Consider the following 18226-nt stretch of genomic DNA (forward strand, 5'->3'; position numbering starts at 1 on the left):
ACATTTAAATATAATGCTAAAAAAAGCCCCAAAGATTTTGTGTGGTTTCTCTCTGTATGCTGTAGAGCAGGGTTCTTCAAACCACGGGTCGGACCCATTACTGCGTCACAACACCATGTTTACTGAGTCGCGACTTGTGTGTGTGTATTATAGGAAAGTGTGCCTGGTGTGTGTGTTATATGAGATTGTGTGTGTGTGTTGTATGAGAGTTAGAAATGTGCGATTCTTTTCGTATCGATTCGAAAATTCGTCCGAATTCGTTAAATTCGGAGATTCGGATCGATTCGAATTTCCGAATTTAAATAGTGCCGAATCTACCGAATAAATCCGAATTAGTTCGGATTTATTCGGTAGATTCGGATGGCCATGGATTACACTAGTATTGTACAGTATATTAGGTTATATCACTCTGCTATGGGTTACACCTAATATACAGTACATAATACTAGTCTAATACACAGCATATCCCACCTAACACATACCGAAATTCCGAATTTCTGAACTGAATCTAACCGAATCCGAATGAATCTGAAACTAATCCGAAACAAATTGATTCAAATTTTTCCAAATTCGAATCGATCCGAACCGAAATTCAAAAAAATCCGAATTGATCCGAACCGAAACAAATTTTTCGATCATGCACAAGTCTAATGAGAGTGTGTGGTGTTTGTGTGTGTTATATGAATGTATCTGTAGAGTGTATGTGTGTGTTGTATGAGAGTGTGTGTGTTGTGTGTGTGTTGTGTGTGTGTTGTATGAGAGTGTGTGTATGTTGTGTGTGTGTGTGTGATATGTATGAGAGTGTGTGTGTAGTGTGTGTGTGTGTTGTATGAGAGTGTGTGTGAGTGCGTGTGTTGTATGAGAGTGTGTGTGTAGTGTGTGTGTGTTGTATGAGAGTGTATGTGTGTGTGTTGTATGAGAGTGTGTGTGTTGTGTGTGTGGCGTGTATGTGTGTGTGTTGTATGAGAGTGTGTGTGTAGTGTGTGTGTTGTATGAGAGTGTGTGTGTGTTTTATAAGAGTGTGTGTGTTGTATGAGAGTGTGTGTTGTGTATGTGTGTGTTGTATGAGAGTGTGTGTGTTTTGTGTGTTGTGTGTATGTGTGTGTTGTTTGAGAGTGTGTGTTGTGTGTGTTGTATGACAGGGTGTGTGTGTTGTACGAGAGTGTGTGTGTGTTGTGTGTATGTGTGTTGTATGACAGTGTGTGTTGTATGAGAGTGTGTGTGTTGTATGAGTGTGTGTGTGTTGTGTGTGTTGTGTGTGTTGTATGAGTGTGTGTGCTGTGTATGTGTTGTTTGAGAGTGTGTGTGGTGTGTGTGTTGTATGAGAGTGTGTGTGTGGTGTGTGTGTTGTATGAGAGTTTGTGTGAGTGTGTTGTGTATGTGTTGTATGAGAGTGTGTGTTGTGTGTGTTGTATGAGAGTGTGTGTGAGAGTGTGTGTGTGTTGTGTGTGTTGTATGAGAGTGTCGGTCGTGTGTGTTGAATGAGAGTGTGTGTGTGTGTGTGTTGTATGAGAGTGTGTGTGTTGTATGAGAGTGTGTGTGTTGTATGAGAGTGTGTGTGTGTTGTATGAGAGTGTGTGTGTTGTATGAGAGTGTGTGTTGAATGAGAGTGTGTGTGTGTTGTATGAGAGTGTGTGTGTGTTGTATGAGAGTGTGTGTGTTGTATGAGAGTGTGTGTGAGTGTGTTGTATGAGAGTGTGTGTGAGTGTGTTGTCTGTGTGTTGTATGAGAGTGTGTGTGTTGTGTGTGTTGTATGAGAGTGTGTGTGAGAGTGTGTGTGTGTTGTGTGTATGTGTGTGTTGCATGGGAGTGTCTGGTGTGTGTGTTGTATGAGAGTGTGTGTTGTATGAGAGTGTGTGTGTGTTGTATGAGAGTGTGTGTGTGTTGTATGAGAGTGTGTGTGTTGTATGAGTGTGTGTGTGTGTTGTATGGCAGTGTGTGTGTTGAATGAGAGTGTGTGTGTGTTGTATGAGAGTGTGTGCGTTGTATGAGAGTGTGTGTGTTGTATGAGAGTGTGTGTGTGTTGTATGAGAGTGTGTGTGTTGTGTGTATGTGTGTGTTGTATGAGAGTGTGTGTGTTGTATGAGAGTGTGTGTGTGTTGTATGAGAGTGTGTGTGTTGTATGAGAGTGTGTGTGTGTTGTATGAGAGTGTGTGTGTTGTATGAGAGTGTGTGTGTTGTATGAGAGTGTGTGTGTGTTGTATGAGAGTGTGTGTGTTGTGTGTATGTGTGTGTTGTATGAGAGTGTGTGTGTTGTGTGTATGTGTGTGTTGTATGAGAGTGTGTGTGTTGTATGAGAGTGTGTGTGTGTTGTATGAGAGTGTGTGTGTTGTATGAGAGTGTGTGTGTTGAATGAGAGTGTGTGTGTGTTGTATGAGAGTGTGTGTGTGTTGTATGAGTGTGTGTGTGTGTTGTATGAGAGTGTGTGTGTTGTATGAGAGTGTGTGTGTTGTATGAGAGTGTGTGTGTGTTGTATGAGTGTGTGTGTGTGTTGTATGAGAGTGTGTGTGTGTTGTATGAGAGTGTGTGTGAGTGTGTTGTATGAGAGTGTGTGTGAGTGTGTTGTCTGTGTGTTGTATGAGAGTGTGTGTGTTGTGTGTGTTGTATGAGAGTGTGTGTGTTGTGTGTATGTGTGTGTTGCATGGGAGTGTCTGTTGTGTGTGTTGAATGAGAGTGTGTGTGTTGTATGAGAGTGTGTGTTGTATGAGAGTGTGTGTGTGTTGTATGAGAGTGTGTGTGTTGTATGAGAGTGTGTGTGTGTTGTATGAGAGTGTGTGTGTGTTGTATGAGAGTGTGTGTGTTGTATGAGTGTGTGTGTGTGTTGTATGAGAGTGTGTGTGTTGTATGAGAGTGTGTGTGTTGTATGAGAGTGTGTGTGTGTTGTATGAGAGTGTGTGTGTTGTGTGTATGTGTGTGTTGTATGAGAGTGTGTGTGTTGTATGAGAGTGTGTGTGTGTTGTATGAGAGTGTGTGTGTGTTGTATGAGAGTGTGTGTGTTGTGTGTATGTGTGTGTTGTATGAGAGTGTGTGTGAGTGTGTGTGTTGAATGAGAGTGTGTGTGTAGTGCATGTAGTGTGTGTGTGTTGTATGAGAGTGTATGTGTGTTGTATGAGAGTGTGTGTGTTATATGAGTGTGTGTGTGTGTATGAGAGTGTGTGTGTTGTGTGTATGTGTGTGTTGTATGAGAGTGTGTGTTATGTGTGTGTGTGTTGTATGAGAGTGTGTGTATGTGTGTGTTGTATGAGAGTGTGTGTGGTTTGTTGTTATTTGTGTGTGCTGTATGAGTGTGTGTGTGTAGTGTGTGTGTGTTGTATGAGAGTGTGTGTGTAGTGTGTGTGTGTTGTATGAGAGTGTGTGTGTTGTGTGTGTGGCGTGTATGTGTGTGTGCGTGTGTGTTGTATGAGAGTGTGTGGGTAGTGTGTGTGATGTATGAGAGTGTGTGCTGTATGAGTGTGTGTGTTGTGTGTGTGTTTTATGAGAGTGTGTTTATGAGAGTGTGTGTTGTGTATGTGTGTGTTGTATGAGAGTGTGTGTATTGTGTGTGTTGTGTTTATGTGTGTGTTGTTTGAGAGTGTGTGTGTTGTGTGTGTTGTATGACAGGGTGTGTGTGTGTTGTATGAGAGTGTGTGTGTGTGTTGTGTGTATGTGTGTTGTATGAGAGTGTGTGTGTTGTATGAGAGTATGTGTGTTTGTTTTGTATGAGAGTGTGTGTGTTGTATGAGTGTGTGTGTTGTGTGTGTGTGTTGTATGAGAGTGTGTGTGTTGTGTGTGTTGTATGATAGTGTGTGTGTGTTGTGTGTGTGTGTGTTATATGAGAGTGTGTGTGTTGCATGAGTGTGTGTGTGTGGTGTGTGTGTTGTATGAGAGTGTGTGTGTTGTGTGTGTTGTATGAGAGTGTGTGTGAGTGTGTTGTGTATGTGTTGTATGAGAGTGTGTGTGTGTTGTGTGTGTTGTATGAGCGTGTGTGTGAGAGTGTGTGTGTGTGTATGTGTGTGTTGTGTGAGAGTGTTGGTTGTGTGTGTTGAAAGAGAGTGAGTGTGTTGTATGAGAGTGTATGTGTTGTATGAGTGTGTGTGTTGTATGAGAGTGTGTGTTGTATGAGTGTGTGTGTGTGTGTGTTGTATGAGAGTGTGTGTGTTGTGTGTGTTGTATGAGAGTGTGTGTGTTGTGTGTGTTGTATGATAGTGTGTGTGTGTTGTGTGTGTGTTATATGAGAGTGTGTGTTGTGTGTGTGTGGTGTGTGTGTTGTATGAGAGTGTGTGTGTTGTGTATGTTGTATGAGAGTGTGTGTGAGTGTGTTGTGTATGTGTTGTATGAGAGTGTGTGTGTTGTGTGTGTTGTATGAGCGTGTGTGTGAGAGTGTGTGTGTGTATGTGTGTGTTGTGTGATAGTGTTGGTTGTGTGTGTTGAAAGAGAGTGAGTGTGTTGTATGAGAGTGTGTGTTGTATGAGAGTGTGTGTTGTATGAGAGTGTGTGTGTGTGTTGTATGAGAGTGTTTGTTCAATGAGAGTGTGTGTGTTGTATGAGAGTGTGTGTGTTGTATGAGAGTGTGTGTGTTTGTTGTATGAGAGTGTGTGTGTTGTATGAGAGTGTGTGTGTGTTGTATGAGAGTGTGTGTGTGTTGTATGAGAGTGTGTGTGTTGTATGAGAGTGTGTGTGTTTGTTGTATGAGAGTGTGTGTGTTTGTTGTATGAGAGTGTGTGTGTTGTATGAGAGTGTGTGTGTGTTGTATGAGAGTGTGTGTGTGTTGTATGAGAGTGTGTGTGTTGTATGAGAGTGTGTGTGTGTGTGTTGTATTAAAGTGTGTGTGTGTGTTGTATGAGAGTGTGTGTGTGTGTTGTATTAGAGTGTGTGTGTGTGTGTGTGTTGTATTAGAGTGTGTGTGTGTGTTGTATGAGAGTGTGTGTGTGTTGTATTAGAGTGTGTGTGTGTTGTATGAGAGTGTGTGTGTTGTATGAGAGTGTGTGTGTGTGTTGTATGAGAGTGTGTGTGTGTTATATTAGAGTGTGTGTGTGTTATATTAGAGTGTGTGTGTGTTGTATGAGAGTGTGTGTGTTGTATGAGAGTGTGTGTGTGTTGTATTAGAGTGTGTGTGTGTTGTATGAGAGTGTGTGTGTTGTATGAGAGTGTGTGTGTGTTGTATGAGAGTGTGTGTGTGTGTTGTATGAGAGTGTGTGTGTTGTATGATAGTGTGTGTGTGTTGTATGAGAGTGTGTGTGTGTTGTATTAGAGTGTGTGTGTGTTTTACACCACTTTTAAGTTTGAGTATAATCAGTAATAAATGATGCACATATTTGTCATTTTGCCAAAAAGTTCAGCTATTGTTGTATATTACTTCAGGAATTTTCATACCAAGCATAAAAAAGAGGTCACAAAGGTATGTGGAATCAGGACACTGATGTAGAGTTTTTGATCATCAGGCCCACACTGTTGGAAATAGGCTAATATTTTATCTCTTTCATTTATTTTAATGTTGAGACTCAAGGGCCATTACAAGGAAAAGATTTAACATATTACGGTAATATGAGAATAAAAGGTATAATATTTCACGTTTTACTTCTCAAGCTCCTGCTAACATGGATGTGCATACTGGGGAACTTGTTTTATAAAAACACCAGGAAAAACAATAATTGCAAGAAGAGCCTGTGTCAAGTAGTTTGGAAAAAAAAAATAGTTAGAAGTTAACAAGTGACCTACTGGAAATGTTTGTTTTACATTATGACCTAGATTACAAGTGGAGCGCAACTGCTAATGCAGGCTGCACTATCCATATTGCGGCCCTGCCCTAAGAATAGATCAAATCTGGTATTACAAGTGAATGGTAAAAAAGATTTACAAGAGAATCTTAACGCGGCTGACATTTTTTTAGCACGGCCTATACTTTTAGGGCTAGAATACAAGTGCCGCACTATTTAGCTCTCGCGCACGAGCATAAACTTTGCTAGAAATAAGCCTTTTGCGGGCTTCCAGTTTTACAAGACAAAAGTAAAAAGGTTTCGGATATTGTTACCGTGCTAGAGCATTCACCCCCTATACTTTAATGGACAGCATGGAGGAAAAAAACCTAACACTTATTGCTTGTGTGCTAACCCAACAGCAGTATTTAAAGGGACAGTATACACTCATTTTCATATAACTGCATGTAATAGACACTACTATAAAAAAAATAAGATACACAGATACTGATATAAAAATCCAGTATAAAACTGTTTAAAAACTTACTTAGAAGCTGTCAGTTTGGCTCTGTTGAAAAGGTAGTTGGAAAGCCCACTGCAAGTGGGAAATAAGACACTCCCCCCTCCCCCTTCTTTTGCATATGAAAGACCCTTTACACAAACAGGAGCAAGCTGGAGAAGGTAGCTGACAGTACTCAAATAAAACTTTGGGGCTTGGTTAGGAGTCTAAAAAACAGAGCAATGTTATTTAAAAATAAGCAAAACTATACATTTATTTTTTTTTAAAAAAAACTTTATGGGCTATATAAATAGATCATCTACAAAACATTTATTAAAAGAAAAAAGGAGTGTATAATGTCCCTTTAATATTTCACATTACAATGTTCTTCACATACAGCAAAATGTTATTTTTATTGTAAATACATATTTCTTTATATATCTGTATATACCTACCTATATATATTTTCCTATAGAAATATAGGTATATATATATCTATTTTACATAAACATTATCAGATGTATAAAGAGATATATATTTAATAATAAAAATTATATGTAAAGAACATTGGAATATGAAATATGTACAGTAAATACACAGCAAAAAACATAAATGCATAAGTACATATGTACACACACACACATATATATATATATATATATATATATATATATATACTGTATTATATATATACTGTACACACACACATATATATATATATATATATATATATATATATATATATATATATATATATATATATATATATTAAATACACATATTTAAACATGCATATGTATGTATATATACAATATAGTCCTTTGCACATACCACATATCTTAATGCCCTTATAACTTGTTTTTAATATTTATATAATTAAGTTTTAGCAGATAGTGTTTATGTGAGTGTAACTGTAATTTTCAATGTATTTATATTCGGCTAGATTACGAGTCTTGTGTTAGGCTTAAAAAGCAGCGTTGGCCGGTCCCAACGCTGCTTTTTAACGCCCGCTGGTATTACGAGTCTTGAAGGTACAGATGTACCGCTCACTTTTTGGCCAGACTTGGAAATACCGCAAATCCATTTACGTCAATTGCGTATCCTCTTTTTTCAATGGGACTTGCATAGCGCAGGTATTACGAGTCTGCCAAAAAGTGAGCGGTAGACCCTCTCCTGTCAACACTGGTACCGCATTTTAAAGTCAGTAGTTAAGAGTTTTACACTACAACAGCATTTTACACTACAACTAAAGTTCTAAAAGGTACACTAACACCCATAAACTACCTATTAACCCCTAAATCGAGGCCCTCCAGCATCGCAAACACTAAAATTAAATTTTTAACCTCTAATCTGCCGAACCGGACATCGCCACCACTATAATAAATATATTAACCCCTAAACCTCCGCACTCCTGCCTCGCAAACATTAGTTAAATATTATTAACCCCTAATCTGCCGTCCCTAACATCGCCGACACCTACCTACATTTATTAAACCCTAATCTGCCGCCCCCAACGTCGCTGCCACTATACTAAAGTTATTAACCCCTAAACCTAACCCTAACCCCCCCTAACTTAAATATAATTTAAAAAAATCTAAATAAAATTCCTATCATTAACTAAATAATTCCTATTTAAAACTAAATACTTACCTATAAAATAAACCCTAAGCTAGCTACAATATAACTAATAGTTACATTGTAGCTATCTTCGGGTTTATATTTATTTTACAGGCCAGTTTGTATTTATTTTAACTAGGTAGAATAGTTACTAAATAGTTATTAACTATTTAATAACTACCTAGCTAAAATAAATACAAAGTTACCTGTAAAATAAAACCTAGCCTAAGTTACAATTACACCTAACACTACACTATAATTAAATTAATTTCCTAAATTAAATACAATTAAATACAATGATATAAAATTATCTAAAGTACAAAAAAACAAACACTAAATTACAGAAAATAATAAACAAATTACAAGATTTTTAAACTAATTACACCTAATCTAATCCCCCTAACAAAATAAAAAAGCCCCCCCAAAATAAAAAAAGCCCTACCCTACAGTAAATTACAAATAGCCCTTAAAAGGGCCTTTTGTGGGGCATTGTCCCAAAGTAATCAGCTCTCTTACCTGTAAAACAAATTACAAATCCCCCCCCAACATAAAAACCCACCACCCACACAACCAGCCCTACTCTAAAACCCACCCAATACCCCCTTAAAAAAACCTAACACTAACCCCTTGAAGATCACCTTACTGGGAGAAGTCTTCACCCAACCGGGCCGAAGTCCTTAACGAAGCCGGGAGAAGTCTTCATCCAAGCCGGGCAAAGTGGTCCTCCAGACGGGCAGAAGTCTTCATCCAGATGGCATCTTCTATCTTCATCCATCCGGCGCGGAGCGGGTCCATCTTCAAGACATCCAACGCGGAGCATGCTCTTCAATCGATGGCTAACACAGAATGAAGGCACCTTAAAGTGACGTCATCCAAGATGGCATCCCTTCAATTCCGATTGGCTGATAGAATTCTATCAGCCAATCAGAATTAAGGTAGAAAAAATCCTATTGGCTGATGCAATCAGCTAATAGGATGCCGTCTGGATGAAGACTTCTGCCCGTCTGGAGGATCACTTCGCCTGGCTTGGATGAAGACTTCTCCCGGCTTCATTGAGGACTTTGGCCCGGTTGGGTGAAGACTTCTCCCGGTAAGGTGATCTTCAAGGGATAAGTGTTAGGTTTTTTTTAAGGGGGTTTTGGGTGGGTTTTAGAGTAGGGATGGTTGTGTGAGTGGTGGGTTTTAATGTTGGGGGGGATTTGTAATTTTTTTTACAGGTAAGAGAGCTGATTACTTTGGGCCAAAGCCCCGCAAAAGGCCCTTTTAAGGGCTATGTGTAATTTAGTGTAGGGTAGGGCTTTTTTATTTTGGGGGGCTTTTTTATTTTGTTACTGGAATTAGATTAGGTGTAATTAGTTTAAAAATCTTGTAATTTGTTTATTATTTTCTGTAATTTAGTGTTTGTTTTTTTTGTACTTTAGATAATTTAATTTAATTGTATTTAATTTAGGGAAATAATTTAATTATAGTGTAGTGTTAGGTGTAATTGTAACTTAGGTTAGGTTTTATTTTACAGGTACTTTTGTATATATTTTAGCTAGGTGGTTATTAAATAGTTAATAATTATTTAATAACTATTGTACCTAGTTAAAATAAATACAAACTTGCCTGTAAAATAATAATAAACCCTAAGCTAGATACAATGTAACTATCAGTTATATTGTAGCTAGCTTAGGGTTTATTTTACAGGTAAGTATTTAGTTTTAAATAGGAATAATTTAATTAATTATAGTAATTTTATTTTGATTTCTTTTAATTATATTTAAGTTAGGGGGTGTTAGGTTTAGGGTTAGACATAGGTTTAGGGGTTAATAACTTTAATATAGTGGCGGCAACATTGGGGGCGGCAGATTAGGTGTTAATAAATGTAGGTATGTGGCGTTGATGTTAGGGCCGGCAGATTAGGGGTTAATAATATTTAACTAATGTTTGTGAGGCGGTAGTGTGGCGGTTTAGGGGTTAATATGTTGATTATAGTGGCGGAGACGTTGGGGGCAGCAGATTAGGGGTTAATAAATGTAGGTAGGTGGCGGCGACGTTGGAGGCGGCAGATTAGGGGTTAATAAATATAATGTAGGTGTCGGCGATGTTGGGGGCAGCAGATTAGGGGTTCATAAGTATAATGTAGGTGGCAGCGGTGTCCGGAGAGGCAGATTAAGCATTAATAATATAATGTAGGTTGCAGCGATGTCGGGGGTGGCAGATTAGGGGTTAATAAGTGTAAGATTAAGGGTGTTTAGACTCAGGGTTCATGTTAGGGTGTTAGGTGTAGACATAAAATGTATTTCCCCATAGGAATCAATGGGGCTGCGTTAAGGAGCTTTACGCTGCTTTTTGGCAGGTGTTAGACTTTTTTTCAGCCGACTCTCCCCGTTGATTCCTATGGGGAAATTGTGCACGTTACACCAGTTCACCGCTAACGTAAGCAGCGCTGGTATTGGAGTGCGGTAAGGAGCAAAATTTTGCTCAACGCTCACTTCTTGTCTGGGTTGTAAAAAACAGTAATACCAGCGCTGTCTGTAAGTGAGCGGTGAGCATAAACTGCTCGTTAGCACCGCACAGCTTCTAACGCAAAACTCGTAATCTAGGTGATTGTGTTTAGTGCAACTTTTTTTTAACACACTACCATTTACACAAACTTCTCAGTTGCGCTAACCTGACAAGCGTAAAATGCGATTGCACTCTCATGATCACGTTTGCTTTCAACTTGTAATATGAGAGCTCTTACCGTCTCGTTCCAAAACCCAAAATTGCTTGTGCACAAACATTAGTGCACCGCTTGTAATCTAGCCCTTAAAGGGACACTGAACCCAAATTTTTTCTTTCGTGATTCAGATTGAGCATGCAATTTTAAGCAACTTTCTAATTTACTCCTATTATCAATTTTTCTTCGGTCACTTGCTATTTTTATTTGAAAAAGAAGGCATCTAAGCTTCTTTTTTGGTTCAGACTCTGGACAGTACTTTTTTATTGGTGGATGAATTTATCCACCAATCAGCAAGAATAACCCAGGTTATTCACCAAAAATGGGCCGGCATCTAAATTTACATTCTTGCTTTTCAAATAAAGATACCAAGAGAATGAAGAAAATTTGATAATAGGAGTAAATTAGAAAGTTGCTTAAAATTGTATGCTTTATCTGAATCACGAAAGAAAAAATTTGGATTCAGTGTCCTTTTAATGTATAACACAGGGTGGTGAGTTATGTGTTGCACTTGAGCACAAGAAAATTTAGCATACTTGGAGACACGAAGTAGAGTGTTATAGTTAGAATATATGCCTAACAAAATACATGACAAATATTGTAAAGTAAGGTATTTCACTCATATTTTTACATATTAAATGGAAATTAACATTTTTTTAATTTTTTTTGGGGGGGGAGGGGGATAATGTTTTTAAAATTATTTAAAGGGATATAGTATATGCATATGACAAGGTGTTGGACTGGGAAGGGCTCAAAGGTGTATATAAATGTGTGTGTATTTGTTTATGTAGATATATGTGAGAATATATATCAATGTGTATGTATATGTGTGTATGTATGAATGTGTATGTATGTATATGTGTGTATGTATATGTGTGTATGTATATGTGTGTATGTATACAGTATGTGTGTGTGTGTACATGTGTGTATGTACAGTATATATGTGTGCATGTATATGTGTGTATGTATTTGTGTGTATGTATACAGTATGTGTGTATGTATAAATGTGTGTATGTATACAGTATGTGTGTATGTATATGTGTGTATGTACAGTATATATGTGTGTATGTATATGTGTGTATGTATATGTGTGTATGTATATATGTGCGTATGTATATGTGTGTATGTATGAATGTGTGTATGTATATGTGTGTATGTATACAGTATGTGTGTATGTATATGTGTGTATGCACAGTATATATGTGTGTATGTATATGTGTGTATGTATATGTGTGTATGTATGAATGTGTGTATGTATACAGTATGTGTGTATATATATATATATATATGTGTGTATGTACAGTATATATGTGTGTATGTATATGTGTGTATGTATACAGTATGTGTGTATTATATGTGTGTATGTACAGTATATATGTGTATGTATATTTGTGTGTATGTATATATGTGTGTATGTATATGTGTGTATGTATATATGTGTGTATGTATATGTGTATATGTATACAGTATGTGTGTATGTATATGTGTGTATGTACAGTATATATGTGTGTATGTATATGTGTGTATGTATATATGTGTGTATGTATACAGTATGTGTGTATGTATGTGTGTATGTATATATGTGTGTATGTATACAGTATGTGTGTATGTATATGTGTGTATGTACAGTATATATGTGTGTATGTATATGTGTGTATGTATATGTGTGTATGTATATATTTGTGTATGTATATGTGTGTATGTATACAGTATGTGTGTATGTATATGTGTGTATGTACAGTATATATGTGTGTATGTATATGTGTGTATGTATATATTTGTGTATGTATATGTGTGTATGTATACAGTATGTGTGTATGTATATGTGTGTATGTATATGTGTGTATGTATGAATGTGCATGTATGCATGTGTGAAGTGTTTTAAAAATATACAGTATTGCAGTCCAAAATCAAAATTTTGCAGCTTTGTTAAGTAATTTTAGTTTAATTTTATATGGGGAAAGAATAGGGCTATCCAGATCATGGCTTAAAGGGACAGTAAACCTTAAAAAAAATGTTATATAATTCTGCACATAGTGCAGAATTATATAACATTACATTAGCCAAACTTTTTAAATCATAATATTGCCTTTTTATTTTTAAAAAATATCGCCGTTTTACAGACCCGCTCTCTGGGCTCTGCTGAGCGGGTCTGTTGTTTTTACTGAGCGCATCGGGCCAGCACTATGTGCAGAATTATATAACATTTTTTTTAAGGTTTACTGACCCTTTAATATTCAAATGTTGTTATTATACCCTACTTCTAGAGCAAGACTATCATAACATTCTTAAGATTTTAAATGATAAAATGCTATCTTAATACCATTTATTTAAAGGCCTTCAAGCATTAGCGCACCTTCAGCTTAGCTATGGAGCCATAGCCATTAAGATTTTCAGCACACCCCCATAGAAGTCTATGATGTTAGGGATTTATTGCACCCGTGCTATCCGACATCCAGGTGTTAGCGCACCCTATGCTTTCACTCGAGTGCATATTACTTTGAACTTGTAACATGAGGAAAAAATAAAATATACACAAAAATTGTTATTGTTTAAAAAGATAGATAAAGCCTTTACTACCCATTATCCAGATTTGCACAACCAGCATTGTTATATTAATATACTTTATAACATTTAAACCTCTAAATTTCTGCCTGTTTTTCAAAGGCTCTATTGACAGCCTCTTAAGCACATGCTTTTGTATTTGCTTTTCACAACATAAGACTGCTAGTTCATGTGAGCCATATAGATAACATTGTGTTCACGCCCGGGAAGTTATTTAAGAGTTAACACAACACAGTACTAAATGCAACTCAATAGATTTTAATAATCACAGTCATATGATCAGGGGGCTGGAAGAAGGTTCTTAGATACAAAGTAATCGCAGAGGTATAAAGTATATTAATATAACTGTGTTGGTTGTGCAAAACTGGGGAATGGGTAATAAAGGGATTATCTTTTAAAACAATAAAAATTATAATGTAGACTGTCCCTTTAACTTGAATGGTGGTAGTGCACAATATAACTAATTATTTTGCACTCTACTTGTAATCTAGGCCTTGATGTGGTACATTTGCAAATGTACCTGGAAAAATTACCTCAGTGTAAGGTAAAAAGAATATTGCCTTGCTTGCAGGCTAGAACCAGTATTGCAGAAGATATACTGCAGGCAATAGTCAAAAGCAGGCCGTAGTTGTTTGCAGGAAAACAGAACCAAAAACATCCATCAAAGATGAAGAATTGTACAGAAAAATAAGGAAGAAAACTAAAATCAGGAACCGGGCGTGAAACAAGGGGAGCAGACAAAAAAGGTCAGCAACAGGTTACACAGTCCAGAATTCACACCACTGATGAGAGTTAGGAAAGAAACAAAATCCAATAAACAAGCAGAGGTCATAACAAGGAAGACAGATCAGAATCATGAACATCAGGGTCCTAATGTGAAAATAACCCAGGGCAGAATTATGTTCTACGCACAGTATTTCCAACATTGATACTATAAATAGAGCTATCCTTAAAGGGACATTAAACTTCTGAGTACAACAACAATATAATGGTTACTATTCACCATGCTATTGTCTTCCTTCTGTGCCTGCAGCTGTACTCGAAGTCATTGTTTTACTTCAACCCCTTACAAGTATTAGTTAGTGAAGCTCTGCATCTTCATACTGGGCACCGCAATCTTGGAGCTTATATTTGTTATTTAACTTTTATTTAAACTGTGCAAAAAACTGCAAACATGTAACACTTCTGTGACCTTGTGAATTAACAATACATAAAATAGTGATCAAACATGAATTGAGAAAAGTATAAACTGAAATGATCACATATATGTGTCCGTAGACGTGGGGCTAGATTTAACAAGCAGCGGATGCTGCTGTCTCTGTCTGAAGTTAAGAAGCAGTGGTAGTAAGACCGCTGCTCCTTAACTTGTCCGCCACCTTTTAGGTAAGTATGCACAGTAAGGCACATACTAAACACAGAAGGTTACCATGCTGGAACTCCAAGACGTACACCACTACTGACCCAAAAGCACAAGAAAAGTCGACTCCAATATGCTCAAAATCATATAAATAAGCCACAGAGGTTTTGGAATTCTGTTCTGGGAAGCGATGAAACAAAACTGGAACTTTTTGCCCAATGGATCAGCGGTGTGTCTGGAGGAAGAAGAATGAAGCATACTCTGCCTATAGTTAAGCATGGTGATGTTTTAGTGATGCTCTGGGGCTGCTTTGCATCCTCTGGCACTGAAAACCTGCAGCATGTGGAAGGCAAGATGGATTCATTGAAGTATCAGAAAATCCTAGGAAAAAACGTCATGCCGTCTGTGAGGAAGCTGAAGCTTGGGTGTCATTGGACCTTCCAAAAGGACAATAATCCCAAGCATACCTCAAATTCCACTGAGGCTTGGTTACAGAAGAAGTCCTGGAAGATTCTACAGCGCCAATCACAGTCACCTGACTTGGACCCCATAGAAAATCTCTGGCGGGATTTGAAGAAGGCAGTTGCAGCATGCAAACCAAAGAATATTTCTGAACTGGAGGCCATTGCTCATGAGGAATGGGCTAAGATTCCTCAGGAACGCTGCCAGTAACTGTTGTCCGGCTATGCATCTCGTTTACAGCAGGTCATAACAGCAAAATGGTGCTCTACTAAGTACTAAAGATGCTTGCCATGAAGGGATTGAATCATTTGAGTCTGCAGAATTTATTAAAAGTTGCATTTTCTGTTGAATTTGGGGAAACCACTTGAAGCATTCTTTGTGTTGAGCTATTTCAATTGTTTTTGTTTGATTTGTTCAATAAAAGTCTATAAATGTTGACAATAAACCTGATTTGCAATAGGGGTTGAATAATTTTTATTTCAACTGTATATGATTTAGGAAGGTTTGGAATCGGTTTGTGGAGGAGAGTTATGGAGGGTTCTGGGTGAATCTTAATAGATAATAGGTTTTAATTTCTTCTATTACTTGGATCTAGAAGGGTACTAGAATAGAGCAGGAACACCAGGTGTGTATAAAAGTGCTGTTTTCTCCACAGCCCTTCCAGTACCTATCTGATGTTGTGGGAAACAATGTAATTAGTCTGTGTGGGGTCAGGTACCACCTCATAAAGACTTTATAATTGGTTTCTAAAATTTAGGCTGAAAAATATGCTTTAGCCACCAACTGGAAAATAGTATTCCACTCCTTGGTGGAGGGGGGTGACATTGTCATGGTTCCATAGGGTAGTTTAAGAAGGAAGATGTGGAATTTGTGGGGCAATTAATAGTTCGTATAATAAAGATATCATGCCTCTAGAAGGTGTATTTCCTAAGCATAAGTGTTTAAATGGTAGTCTATGTCTAAAAATATTATTTTTGTTTGGATAAGTGGAAATAATATGTTGGAGTTGGAGATATTAGAACCAATGCTTAAAGGGACAGTTTACTCAAAAAAATGTAAACTGAAATTTGTTCCCTGCTGGATTGTATTAAATTATTTACAAGTAGCTCATCTACCCTTATATTGGCATTTGAAATAGTTGAATTAGTCTGTGGTATCCCCACCTATTCTGAAAGTTTTTGGCCTTAGGGCCAAGCTATAAACAAGCTGTGTAAACACAGCAAGTAGAAGAAATTACACTCTTCGTGGGGTATTTAGAAGAGATAAGGTAATAAAATGTTAATTTTCCATTGTTCTCTTCAAGTATTGGTGATTTGTTTATGGACAGATATAAGATAAAGATGCAGGTATATGTACACAATGTATTAAAGTAATGAGATCTGATTATACCTACAAGCTCAACTCATTTTATTAGGTTGTGGCCTCAAAACACAAAACTAGCTAATTCATATACACAAGTAAACCTTAAAAAGTAAATTCTCATATATGTTATACTCTACAACTAGTAAAAAAAAAAGTAATTGCCAACACATTAAGGTAAAAACAATTTTACAGGATATTGTCCATTTAAATACACCCTGTCCAGGTAACGCTAAGTATAGTTTATTTTTTCGGGATTCGCCGTCTAAGACCATATGAAAAAGGTAAATCATTGGTAATAGATGGGATTCCATTAAACTAAAATGTTTCACTAAAAGGTAGTGCGGTATCCGTGAGAATTGGTGTATTTTGATGATGGAATAGTAGATATGGGGCTTTGGAGTTTTAAGATGTTGTTCTACATATGGAATACTATATCAATTATTGGATAATTTCCATTCGTTTTAGGCTAGTGAGATCTGAGTAGCCAGCAACTGCTGGGTAATTGTGTCTCTTAAAAGGGATACTAATACCCAAATTTTTTCTTTCATGATTCAGAAAGAGCATGTAATTTTAAGCAACTTTCTATTTTACTCCACATCCATTTTTAATTTGTTCTCTTGCTATCTTTATTTAAAAAGCAGTAATGTAAAGCTAAGGAGCTGGCCCATTTTAGGTTCAGCACCCTGGATAGCACTTGCTTATTGGTGGCTACACTTAGCCACCAATAAGCAAGCGTAAATAAGGTTCTGAACCAAAAATGGACTGGCTCCTAAGCTTTACATTCCTGCTTTTTAAATAAAGTAAGAGAATGAAGAATAATTGATAATAGGAGTAAATTAGAAAGTTGCTTAAAATTGCATGCTCTATCTGAATCATTAAAGGAATAAATTGGGTTTAGTACTCCTTTAAGTAAGAGGTGCTCCAAAAAACACCCACTCCTTATGCATGTCATTTTGGCAACAATTTACTATTCTTTAAAGTATCGTTGCTAGTCTATATTTTAATAGGCATAGTACGCCTAGTCTGCCTTTTGATTTGGGAAGATATAATGTGGATTTTGCAACTCTGGGATGCTTCCCATTCCATATGTATTTATTAATTAACTAGTTGATAAGCCTGCCCAGAGGGCAGTATGTGTGTTAAAAATGAAACCCCCCAAGCTACAAAAAATAAAAAAGTAAAAATACAGAAAAAAATAAACAAAGCTATCAAAAATAATAAAATGAAACCTAAACTAATACCCTTATAAAATTAAAAAAAACCTCCAAAATAAAAACACCCCCTTATCTAATACTAAACTACCAATAGCCTTTAAAAGGGCTTTTTGTAGGGTGTTGCCCTAAAGAAATCAGCTCTTTTACATTAAAAATAAACAAAGTCCCCCCTAACAGTAAAACCCCCCACACACCAAACCCCCCAAAATAAAATAAAAACTAACACTAATAAACCTAAACTACCTATTGCCCCTAAAGGGGCATTTGTATGCGCATTACCCTTAAAAGGGCATTCAGTTCTTTTTCACTGCCCTTAAAAAGATATTCAGTGCTTTTGCAATTTGCCCCCAAAAAAACCCTAATCTAAAAAAACAACCCCCCCCCAAAAATTTTTTCAAAACAGCCAATAAGATTAGAGCTACTAAAATCCTATTGGCTGTTCAAATCAGCCAATAAGATTTCAGTAACTCTCATCCTATTGGCTGCTGAATTTTTCAAAACAGCCAATAGGATTAGAGCTACTAAAATGCTATTGTCTGTTTAAATCAGCCAATAAACTTTCACTAGCTCTCATCCTATTGGCTGATTTTGAAAAATTCAGCCAAAAGGAATTAAGGTACCCCAATAAATAGATGGTGTTACGGTTACCCTTAGTCTCGCTGAGAGATGGACCGCTTAGTAGCCTGGATCCCTATTGCTAAAGAGGGGAGAAGCTGCTTTCCATAGTATTCTATATGAGTCTCGCAAATATAGAATAATCTCCCTTAGCTG

General features: G+C 37.0%; 1 protein-coding gene across 1 annotated transcript in view; it reads right to left on the reverse strand.

The window, feature by feature from the left end:
- CGA (glycoprotein hormones, alpha polypeptide) overlaps nt 1-18226 on the reverse strand; it is a 95185-nt gene that overhangs the window by 17762 nt on the left and 59197 nt on the right. The gene's annotated exons all lie outside the window — the stretch shown is intronic.

Source organism: Bombina bombina, chromosome 4, assembly GCF_027579735.1.
Source record: "Bombina bombina isolate aBomBom1 chromosome 4, aBomBom1.pri, whole genome shotgun sequence".
Lineage (NCBI taxonomy): Eukaryota > Metazoa > Chordata > Amphibia > Anura > Bombinatoridae > Bombina > Bombina bombina.